This window comes from Colossoma macropomum, unplaced genomic scaffold (assembly GCF_904425465.1).
Source record: "Colossoma macropomum unplaced genomic scaffold, Colossoma_macropomum, whole genome shotgun sequence".
Classification (NCBI taxonomy): Eukaryota; Metazoa; Chordata; class Actinopteri; order Characiformes; family Serrasalmidae; genus Colossoma; species Colossoma macropomum.
Genome location: NW_023494786.1, coordinates 32222135 through 32234640, shown reverse-complemented (window position 1 = coordinate 32234640; position 12506 = coordinate 32222135). Strand labels below are relative to the sequence as shown.

At 40.1% G+C, this 12506-nt stretch overlaps 1 protein-coding gene across 1 annotated transcript in view; it reads left to right on the top strand.

Annotated features, from left to right (window-relative positions):
* The first annotated feature begins 7283 nt into the window (after window positions 1–7283).
* kif1ab (kinesin family member 1Ab) overlaps window positions 7284–12506 on the top strand; it is a 77192-nt gene continuing 71969 nt past the window's right edge. Inside the window, exon 1 of the mRNA XM_036565365.1 lies at window positions 7284–7394. The gene's annotated coding sequence lies outside the window, so the exon portion shown is untranslated. The remainder of the gene's footprint in view (window positions 7395–12506) is intronic.

The window sequence follows — 12506 nt, the reverse complement described above, 5'->3', positions numbered from 1 at the left end:
TCAAACTCCGATAATTCACGTCACCTTGCCTTGAGCACGCTGGCCAGTGTCCAACCTCACTCACAAGATAACACCTCACAATATACTTATACAGGTGTGGGCATACCCAGGTCGTCCCCTGAGGTGACACCAATGTATAATCAGTTTACATACTGCTATCCCATGACTTTTGGCCATATATATATATAATGGACCAAGAGAAATGGCCAAAAATGATGTGGGGAAAAGTCTGATTACACTGATTTACATTAAAAGTAAAATATGTTAAGTTAAAGTTTTGGAGATACAAGGTTTTGTTGCAACATATATATATTGGATTTTGACCACAGCTGAAATATATTTGCAACATCATCAAAATACAACTAAAGCATCAATTTATTTCTTGGTCTGGTGCTCGATTTCACGGTTTGGACGATACCTTGGGACGATGTCTGTAAAAAAAAGTGCCATGTAAATGAAATCTTAGTTGAATTGAATGAATATGCAGTGTGTGACCATCCTTTGTATTTTATTGTTGAGCATCGTTGTCTCAGTTGCAGTGTTGTGACATCTTTGGAACTTTGGATGTGTGTATTACTGAGGCTACTCCACAGCGTGAACTTCGGCCATGGCGTCTGTCCCTCTGCTGACCCACAGTCAATAATTAGACGGCCTAGTAAATAAGTGAGGGCCTGTTGTTTGCCTGCATTTGGCCTTTGCACCATGGTGGGGCTCAACACCCACTTCACACGTAGAGGAAGTCCAGCGTCCCGGATGAGCCCTCACTACCTCCGAACGTCCAAATGCGTGCTGTGCTGTAACTCTTATTGACCGAGGAGGAGATCCAAGTGCACACGATGTGCCGTTGTAACATTATTGACTTTTACTCTGTGCAACTGATTAAAACTGCTGCCAATTTAAATACCCGCTGGTGACGCTTCTGAGTTTATATGAAATCCCTTTCTGTGCGCAAGTATGAGAACCAATCAGCAAGTGTCCAGGCTGAAAATACACCCCACTGTCCAGCAGGTGGGGTGGTTCTGCAGAATGTCCACCACTCAGTTTTCTTCTGGTTAAATCCACTTTAAATGATTCATATCCTACATTTTTCTTGTATGTTCTTTCTCCTGAGGTCTGCTTGTGACACATTTTTACATGACCATTTTTACAAACTCTCTTCATTCCTTTGAACTAAACAGGCTGCTTTTGCTGCTGTGCTTCTCATAGTAGTAAATGTAAATAACCTCTGCTCTGATTGGCTGCCCTACATTGTGCCCTGCTCAGAAAGCAGTCCAAGCTGAAACACTCTTTATTAGGGCTGTTCGATTTCCAGAAGTGTCTGATTCCAAGACACAATAATTATATCTCTAAAAACCAAGACAGAGAGAAGGACATCAGTATTAATTATGTTTGACCATAGCAAGGAAATTTGAGAGCTAACATTAGCTAAATTAAACTAGTTACTGAGGTACTTGATTGCTCTGCTAGACAAAACAGCAAAGACCAGCATAACTGGTCACCAGCAAAACCAGTACATCGCTGCTGTCTGAATAAAACCTCTCCAAAATGGTATCTTTACAGGAGAATGAAACCCCCCCCACAATATAAAGGACAACAGGCCTTTTCAAAATATGACAACAACTGAAAACAATGGTTAGCAGCAGTGGATGCTGATCAGCAAAGCCAGTATTGTCGTCACTGTGAAAAAAAAAAACAAAAAACAAAAAAACAAACGTATCTCCATTTTTGTCTATTTTTCTACATCATTTAAACAGGGCAGCTGTTCTTTACATTGTGTGAAAATCTCATGATGACCAATAGAAATGCTCCAAAATCACTTAGAATTAAACCTCTTTACATTGACTTACGTTGAAAGTTAAGGACAGTTTTTCCTTCTCCCGTAAAGTTACTATTTTGGAGATACTTGTTTTTCTTCGGACAGTGACGATATATTGTTTTGGATGCTGGTATGCTGGTCAACCAGCATGACCATGCTGGGTGACCTGCTAAACCAGCACTAGACCAGCTTAGACCAGCATGTTTGGAGTTATGTTTTTTCAGTAGGAGAGTCTCCTCTGTAAACTCCTTTAGGTAGGTGGATGTTTTGGCACTGGCAATGTTGTTTGATTGTTGGCCAATTTGTAATTACAAATTCTGCCTTTTACTTTGTTGTCCAGTTTGTCTAAAGTAAAATACGGCTGGACTGTTGATGTCTGAGTTGTAGAGGGTGTGTTTTCAGACAGGCTGTCGAGAGAGAGAGAGAGAGACAGCAGAATGTCTCAGACTCTGGCCTCCCAGGTTCCAACACCGGTTTTAACAAGCGTTTGTCCACTTGGCCTCGTTGTTTCCTCTCGGGGGAACCTCCACCGCCATCTTAAATACTGTTCCCTTATTTTATTAGCTCAGGTAAGGGGTGTTAGAAGAGGCCTCTGAGGGGCGAGGGATCGAGCAAACACCATTGTGTGGGTTTACATGCATAGCAACATCATTCAACATCACACAGTCGAAACTTATCAGAAATCTAATGATGAATTTGGATTGATGGATTTGCTGATGTGTGTGAGATTGTGTTTCTACCGGAGCTCGATCTTAACGCGGTTTTTGACGTCAGGTGCTGACTGAATGGTCCAGACGGCTAATTTTCACGATTAGTTATTAAAGAAATAAAAGCTAACGAGAGCAGTCAGAGCAGCCTGGATTAATCTGTGTCTGAGGATTACAACAAAGCAAATTTGGTGAAAATCGGTTGAGTAATAAGGAAATTGTGGCCGAGACTCTTCGTCTCTCAATACAAGTGAATTTGTTCACAAGCGGATCTTGACCTCTCCAACATGGCGGACACGCAGACGTATCGCCTCAGATGGAGAACAGCCGTTAATGCGGCATCTACATGTGTATATCTATGGTGCCAATAGTTACATTAGCTGAAACTTTACAGCTAACAGCTAAACAAAACAGAGCTTCTCTGAGTTGTTCTAACAGTGTTGCCCTGAGATACGTGGATAAACATACACGATAAACTAGCTGAGCTAATTAACTTACACTCATGTCAATGATAATTCGTCATGACCTAAGATAACCTAGATAGCTAGTTCCTTGTGAATAGCCATAGGCCATCCTGGCAGTTATTTAGCTAGCTGGCTAGTTACTGAGGTATCTTAAAACTGACTGTTAGATGTTTTTTGATTTGTTTAGGGTTTGAGGAGGGTGAAATAACAAGCAAACTTCAGATAATTCAAATGGTAAGTCAAATTGGTTATCTTCATTTGGTAACAGTTAAGTTAACCCAAACCTTACCCAGTTAGCAAAATTTCGTCTGGTCCACTTGTGGGCCACATCCTTGGTTTGTTCTGGCCCAGTATGTGGCTGGGTCCTTGGCCCAGATCTGGCCCACACACTGCAAAGTGAGAAGAACTAAAGGATATGGCCCAAATCTGGCCCCAGTCTGGACCCAACTACCTTGTTGGTCCACAACATTCACGCCAGAATTGTCCCACAAATGTAGACACGAGGCAAAATGGGATGAAGCTGTCCACGATCTGACCCTATTCTGGCCCGCATGCCCAACATCTACCCGCAGTCAACCAACACTCACATAGGAAAGCCAGAATCGGCCCGAAACTGTTATCGTTAGACTTTGTCTGATATTAACTAGCTACAAGGGCTACAAGGTCCTCTTTAGAACCATAAACACTATATAGAACCATTTTATGCTTGAATGGTGAAACTTTGCATGTTGAAACGATTCTTCAGATTGAAGGAAATAGAACCTTTTTGAAAGTGGTTCTATATAACGTTAGCACCAAAAAGGGTTCTGCTATTGTTACAATGTCAGGATTGTAACAATGCAAGAATCCTTTTTTGTGCTATATGCAACCATTTTCAAAAAGGTTCTATCTAGAACTAGTGAACTTATCGGTATTGCAGTGGTGGTGTTCAGGTTCCTTATCATGTGAAGATTATAAAGTGTAAACACTGCTATATAATAATACGTGCAGTCATGAGAGGATTACGAAAGGAAAGAGTTCTGAAATGGCATTAAAATGACTTCAAATCATAGATATACATGCCTAGATGCCGCGCTGGGTCCAGCCAGGCACGGCAACGGCGCAGCCATTTTAGGACGGTCAACATCGCTGCTGGACTGCATTCAGTACCATTACAGAGCGGCAGTTTAAGGAAAGATAGCTGTCCAGAATTACACTATTTCAAGAATATTACACTCAGAAAGTGGGACAGGGGTATATAATGGAGAGAAGGCAGCGATCCACACTCATGTTTGTGTGATGTTTGTGTAGATATGGCTGTGTGGTGGGTGAGGAACAGAGAACCTGTTGATGTGATTGTTTTTCCTCTGGTTTTATATTAAGCTTATTTCATTTAACAGTCTATTCAGGAGATCTTTGTAGCTCAGTAAGTTACAGCGTTCCTTAATCCATGTAGATATTCATAATAGATTAACTTTAGCACCTTCTTACACGAACCTGAAGTAAGCTTCTTACTTGCCAGCTTCTTGTTCGAATTTTCCCGTTCCAGCTTAAATGGTGCCGCTTCAGAACCAGAAAGTGACTTCCACCTTAAAAGGTGCAGCATGGGAAAACTCTAACAAGAAGCTGGCGAATAGGAAGCCAACTTTAGCTTCGCCCTTCTTATTTTTTTTTTTTGGGGTGGGGGGGTTCTTTTATTTTTATGTGTATTAAGATTAGAAGTGATTCACACACTGATGGATCTGCTGATGTGTCTGATTGTGTTTCTCGTGCTAAACTCAGTTTTTAACGTCGGGTGCAGACTGAATACTTCTCTGCTGGTCCGGACGGCTAATTATCACGATCAGTTATTAAAGTAATAAAAGCTACCGAGAGCAGATCCGTGCAGCCTGGATTAATCTGTGTCTGAGGATTATAACTAAACAAATCTAGTGAAAATCGGTTGAGTAATAAGGAAGTTGTGGCCGATTTAATCCTGAGACTCTCGTCTCTCAATACAAGTGAGTTTGTTCACAAGCGGATCTTGACCTCTCCAACATGGCGGACGTGCAGACGTATCGCCTTACATAGAGAATGACAGACAACACCGCATCTAGGTATGTATATCTATGCTTGAAATGCATTTAACAGAATTTTCTGATACTTGCAGGTACTTATAATGCAAATTTTACAATTTTTTTTTTTTACAGAAACTGAGCATCATGGACACCCATGTTTTATTTATTTATTTATTTTTTGCCACATAGTATTTATAAAGTACTCTGGAATCTTTAAAAGGCTCCAAATAGTGTGTTATTGTTCAGTTGAGCCCATTTTTGTTGAGTCTAAAGATCACTTGAGTAACTGTTAAATAATTGCTAGATTATTCTGTTACTCATATAATCGATAGTGACAGTCCAAGTTTAGACAAATGATCGATACACTGAACACGCACAACTTGAAAATCTTTAGCTGGATGTGACTAAAGATCTTTTTTTGTCTCTGCACAGCTGGAGGCAGCAGCTCTCTACAGTGGCCTGATTCAGAGCAGTACAGGCTGTTCATGCTGAGTTATGTGGGAGATGCTTTCCAGAGAGATGCAGCACTGTGAGGTTTTTTTAATACTGTGACTTTTGTATTCAAGGAAAGATGACACAGGCTGTGTGTGTATGCAGTGTTAGGCTGTAACAGAATACAAGTGCTTGAAATACGTACTCAGAATACAGAAATTAAGTATTTGTATTCAGTCGAAGATACATTTTGTAAAGGCAGGATTCAGAATACAGTTACTTTTTGTATTTTTTATGAAAATACTTTTAGAATACTTACCTGCTACATAAAAATAATGTATACCATCTTTAAAAGAAACACCATCAATACTTGTTTATTAACCGCTTTAAAATCAGCATGGTGTGTAAATGGACAAAAAGTATCATAGAATACATTTAGTTTTTAGTGTGTGTGTCTAAATATATACAAATATGTATTTATGCATGTGTTTATATGTATGTGTGTATATGTGTATATATATAGATAGATGTAGATATTTACACATATATATATATACACACACACACACACACACAACTTCTATTCATTGTAAAGCAAAAACTAAAATATTGCGTTCACATAAGTATTCAGACCCTTAACTCAGTACTTAGTTGAAGCACCTTTGGCAGCAATTACAGCCTCCAGTCTTCTTGGGTTTGATGCCACAAGGTTTTTACACCTGGATTTGGGGATTTTCTGCCATTCCTCTCTGCAGATCCTCTCAAGCTCTGTCACATTGGATGGGGATTGTCGGTGGACAGCCATTTTTAGGTCTCTCCAGAGTTGTTAAATTGGGTTCAAGTCAGGGCTCTGGCTCTGCCTCTCAAGGACATTCACAGAGTCATCCCTGTGCTTAGGGTCACTGTTTGTTGGAAAACACTCCTGTTGGAAGGTGAACCTTCGGCCCAACCTGAGGTCCCAAACACTCTGGATCAGGTTTTCATTAAGAATATCTCTGTACTTTGCTCTATTCAGCTTTCCTCCCTCAACCCTGACCAGTCTCCCTGTCCCAGCTGCTGAATATCTGTGTGTGTGTGTGTGTGTGTATATATATATATATATATATATATATATATATATATATATATATTATATGTGTGTGTGTGTGTGTGTATGAAATGCTAGTTAGTTTTGCCAAAGTGTCATTGAATGATAAACATTCAGAGCTTTAAGGCAACTAAGTTTAATTTCAATTACAAAATTATCACTGTCTCTACTAATCCTTCATTTCTTTCTCTCTCTCTCTCACTCACTCCCCCATCTATCTCCCTCCCTTGCTCCTTTCCTCTCTCTCTCACTGCCCCTTTCTTCTCCTCCCTCCCTCTGTCCTTTCCTCTCTCTCTCTCACTCCCTCTCTCTCCTCCCCTCCCTCCTTGCTCACTCTCCCTTTCTCTCCCTCCTGCTCATTGAGCATCATTGTCTCTCTGTCTCTCCCTCCCTGTTTTTCTCTCTCTCTCCTTCCTCCTCTGTTGCTCTGTCTCTCGCTCCCTCCTGCTACATCCCTCCCTCCCCCCTCCCTTTCTTCATTTCTCTCTCTCTCCCCCTCCCTCTGTGTGTTGCTAGCTCTGACGCTGGTGATGTCATCACCGGCTCACCACTGTTCAGCATCCTCAGCTCCAGCATCACAGCCATTTTGTGCTGGGCAGAAAATCTCTCTCTCTCTCTATCTCTCTCTCTCTCTCTCTCACTCTCTCACTCTCTCACTCCCTCCCTCCCCCTCCCACCCATGCCCTGACGCACCACTGTGTTCCAGGCCCTGCAGACCCGTCTTGCCCCCCCCCCTCCCCACTCAGTCTGAGGCAGGGAGAGGCCGAGCAGCACACACACACAAACAGAGCAGCAGAATAACATGGAATAACATCCAGAGGATCGCCGGGACTCTGCCGTCAGGGTCATCGGGTAGGTGCAGCAGCCGAAATCACAGCTTTGCGTTTGAAACTGATGGCTTTCTGTGTGTTTGTGCTAATTTTGTTCTCTGATCTCAGTGTCTGAAGAAAGGGGCTGTTTGCTTCTCTGCTGTGGTTGTGTCCAGCAGGCCTCCAATGGTCTGTTGACATCCTGAGCGGAGAATATAAGCAGACAGGACATGATACATATTTTATTATAGTGTAAGAGCAATATATTACAACACTGCATCTGATAGTATTAAATCTAGTGTAAATATCTGAGTTGTGAAATTCTGAAATTTTGGCCTTATGCTCCTTCAGGCATCATTGACTCAATACCATTAGATTTCTAATGTAAAAGAAGCCCATTACTGTAAAAACCCTTTTGTTTTTGAATGCCAGGCTGCTCCAGCACTCTGTATTGAGTCTCAGTGTGATGTGTGTGTGTGTGTGTGTGTCTTGCTTTAGAGCTGGGGTGGAGGCACTCTGGACACAAAATGGTGGAGGCTGCAATTATTCTAGAGCTAAAATCTGTTTAAAATGCATTACTGTGATCAAATATGTGCTTTTTCTCCAATTCAAAAGCCGACCTTCAGTCTAACCCAGAGCATTCATGCTGAATTTAGGTTTAAATGTCAGTACAGAGCAGCATGCAGCTCCTTACACGACAACAAGATATAATGCATTTATTTTACGGAGGCATCCCAAAGCCCTCCTGCAGTCATTAACCGATGACTCTCCGCTTTGCTGAAGATAAAAGAAAATGACGATGACCGCTGATGTGTTGTTTTTGTTAGGAAGCTGACGCACTTTGGCGTCACATGAACGTGTCTGATCACCCACTTTACCTATAGCAGATATGGGGCAGAGCGATTTTTACAGTCCTGATGAATGCACTTCAATATAGTGAACATATGTGGTGCAGTGTGGCTGATAAAATCCTGCTGAAATGCACATTAATGTCCTGAACGCTGACCGAGACACCGCATGTGATGAATGGACGCTCATTCACTCACATGCGTTATCTGGACCATGAAGGAACATGTTCAGTCAGAGAATTTACATTTTTATTTTAGTGCTTAATTAACAACTAGTAATTAATTAGTAATTAATTAACAATTACATGCTATTTTTCAAATCATAATTTACATTTCTTTTTTTTTGGTGCTTATAGATCATATTTTGTGTTTATGGTGACATTGTAGTTACAAGTTTATTATGAATTGTATTTTGCATTGATGATGATATTTATGGTGCTTGTTTTAGGGTTTTCATTGCTAATGATCTTGCGTTCCGATACATGTTTGAATAAGGGATGTGCTGATGTGGGAATTGTGGGTCGGTGCCAATATCCAACATTTTTTCATGTACATATCTGCAGATTTTTTAACATTTTTATTTTATTTTATTTGCTGATTTGACCGTTACAATACAGATAAACATTGCTACAGAGAACACAGCACACGTAATGTATATTGGGCAAATAGCTTAAGCTAATTTGTAGCCCCAGTCCCTGATTAGGCCTTTAAAAATGGAAAGAAATTAACAGTACAACTTGTGGAGTAAATATATAAAATACATAAAACATACCATTATAACATTCTGACCACCTCCTTGTTTCTGTGCTCATTGTCCATTTTATCAGCTCCACTTACTAAATAGGTGCACTTTGTAGTTCTACAGTTACAGACTGTAGTCCATCTGTTTCTCTGCATACTTTGTTAGCCCCCTTTTACCCTGTTCTTCAGTGGTCAGGACCCCCATGGACCCTCACAGAGCAGGTATTATTTGGGTGGTGGATCATTCTCAGCACTGCAGTAACACTGACGTGGTGGTGGTGTGTTAGTGTGTGTTGCGCTGGTCTGAGTGGATCAGACATAGCAGTGCTGCTGGAGTTTTTAAACTCCTCAGTGTCTCTGCTGGACTGAGAATAGTCCACCAACCAAAAACATCCAGCCAACAGCGTCCTGTGGGCAGCATCCTGTGACCACTGATGAAGGACTAGAGGATGACCAACACAAACTGTGCAGCAGCAGATGAGCTATCGTCTCTGACTTTACATCTACAAGGTGGACTGACAAGGTAGGAGTGTCTAATAGAGTGGACAGTGAGTGGACACAGTGTTTAAAAACTCCAGCAGCGCTGCTGTGTCTGATCCACTCAGACCAGCACAACACACACTAACACACCACCACCACGTCAGTGTTACTGCAGTGCTGAGAATGATCCACCACCCAAATAATACCTGCTCTGTGAGGGTCCATGGGGGTCCTGACCACTGAAGAACAGGGCAAAAGGGGGCTAACAAAGTATGCAGAGAAACAGATGGACTACAGTCTGTAACTGTAGAACTACAAAGTGCACCTATATAGTAAGTGGAGCTGATAAAATGGACAATGAGAGTAGAAACAAGGAGGTGGTCTTTTGAAGAGTCCTGTTTAGATGCCCCTCTGTTTTAATGGTGGTATTTTTACCCACAGTGAAAACTGTTTTCTATTGAATTTCGCTGGCGTGACTTTGAACAGAGACAAATAATAACAAGCAGCATCAGCACCAATCAGCAAAGTCACTACAGGAACACTCTGTCTTGCTCGGGCCTTGGAGTCTAAACTGTACACTGCAAAATTTTCTAGAAATAAAGTAAATAATCTAAAATTGAGCATACAGCAACCTCAACAGGAGAAATATTAGATTTATTAGCTATATTTAAGATACATTTTTTCCAGTGTACACATCACTTTCCCAGTATCAGAGTATACTGTGTGTCTGAAGTCTGAACATGATGAATTGTTTCTAATCTGCAGTTTAATTAGTGTAAAACAGTGTTTTGCGCTGTTTCCAAAAAAGGCTGGGGGCTCAAATCTCTAATGCTATAAATTACGAATACAACCTAGAGAAGTTTTACCTGTTTGCTAAGGGATCTTCTAAGATTGCTCAAATTAATGAGAAATTTCCTGATAATTATAATATTTCTGTATTAGTTTTATTGGTGGCTGCTTCTCAGTGCTGAGAGTGCGCTGGACAGGGACATTTGGATACTGTTTCTGGAACTGGAAATTAAAATGTATGATGTACTCAAATGGAAAAAATATATATTCAAAATGTGTTTATCAAATACATGTTTGCAGTATATGAAAATGCCCAAAAATGTATCGGTTAAATATATATTTTTAAATGCATTGATTTACATTTGTGATTATATTTTTTCAATGGTGTGTAGTTTTAACAATGATTGCAGATATAAAATATTATATGTGTGTATATATATATATATATATATATATATATACACACTAAATATACATGAGCTGAATGAACAGTACTGATACATTTTCAATTTGATAAACACATTTACACACATTTATTTTTGTATGGTGCATTTCTGTGTGTAGTATTTCCTCAAACATTTTGCAATAAAAATTAATGTATTTTAAAATATATTTGTTTAATATGGCAAAATATTCCGAAATACATGTTAGTGCTTGGAATGTATTTCAAATGTATTTCAAATATATAAACACACTTGTCCATATGTCTTTCCATATGGGTAAAGGGAGGATATAGAAAGTATTTTCAAAGGAATAAGTAGGGGTATTTTACTCACATAGAGAGTAGGGAAACACTGGGGATGCATAACAGCATTAGCAGATGCTTGTGTACAGACATTTACTGGCGACCAGTGTTTAGATTGGACCGCTAATTCAAACTGATATTTGATAATGAATTTTTTTCTACCCCACAAGAACTGAATGCTTTCCCTGCGGTCACATTAGCAGGCAATGGAGGGACAAGTGACCGGTCGTTTTCTAGGGATGTAGGCGATTTATTCATATTGCTGCAAGTGCACTGCAAAAAAATAAAATATTAACAAGTGAAAACTTCTTAAATGTGGTCAGTAAATCTAATAATATTCTTACAACAGTCTCAGAATGAGAAATAGATATATTGACTACATTTAGGATGTTTACACTCACTAAGGTATCATTATCAGTGCAGTGATGCTAAAACTGCTGTAATATGATGCTGTTTTCTGGTCATGTTAATATTCTTGCTGTGGCATTTTGCACAAGTTGTAGTTTGTTGGTTGTACCTGCATTAAGTCCTATGAACACAGCATTACAGTAATCAAAACAATCAAGTTAGTTTAGCCAGATAGCTAACGTTAGCTACCGTTACTGAGGTTAAAAAGCGGTCAAACAGAACTAAAACGAGATAAACTTTAAGTTAAGAATATTGTGTCAGCGCTTCGTGCTGTTTATCAGAGTCGCCGCTCCACAGTTTCAGTCTCCATTTCCCAAACGCTTTAGCCGAGCGCGCTAACGTTACTCCTCCTAATAAACAGACACACGTTCAGCTCCGTCTCCTCATTATTCACCACCATCGCTGTAATATTTCATCATCAACATTAACACACGAAGGTAATCAGAGGGACGGTGGAGACCGAGTCTGCAGCGTCTGGGGTTTTAAAACGCTGCTAGAAAAAACTCGAGTCAAAGCGCCGTTTTCAGTGTAGATAAATGAGGCGTCATTATGCTATATATAGTGAACTGTGCTGCTTATCACAGCACAGAACAATAGAAACAGACGGATAAATGGAAGTTAAGACGCTCTGGGGTTGATCTTAAAGTTAGGACAAAATTTAGGAAATTCTGTCTAGTTAGGATGTTTCTGTAATACTGTTTTCTTATCTGGAGTTGACGATAAGATCATGGACTTAATAACTGTTGTTCTGTAATAACTAACTTCTGTCCTAAATTCAGGCCTAAATAAAGTTGCCATGGTAACTGAGCAGATAAGATAAGATTTCAGACTTAAGAAGTTTCTTACGGAGCGCTGCCGGTGACATCCTGTATAAATGAAAATGACACGTGGCCACGACTTAGTAAGGCGTGGGAATGAGATCCTAATGCATGGCCACGACTTGGTAAGTGATCTCATTCCCACGCCTTACTAAGTCGTGGCCACAACTTAGTCATCTCATTCCCACGCATTATTTTTATATAACTACCAGCTGGGCTCCGTAGTTTCTGTAATATGACCCCTGATGTGTGTTTTAAACCATGCTAAAAGCATTCTTTGTAATCACACTTTACATTTTTACTAACAATTTTATACTTTTTTCATA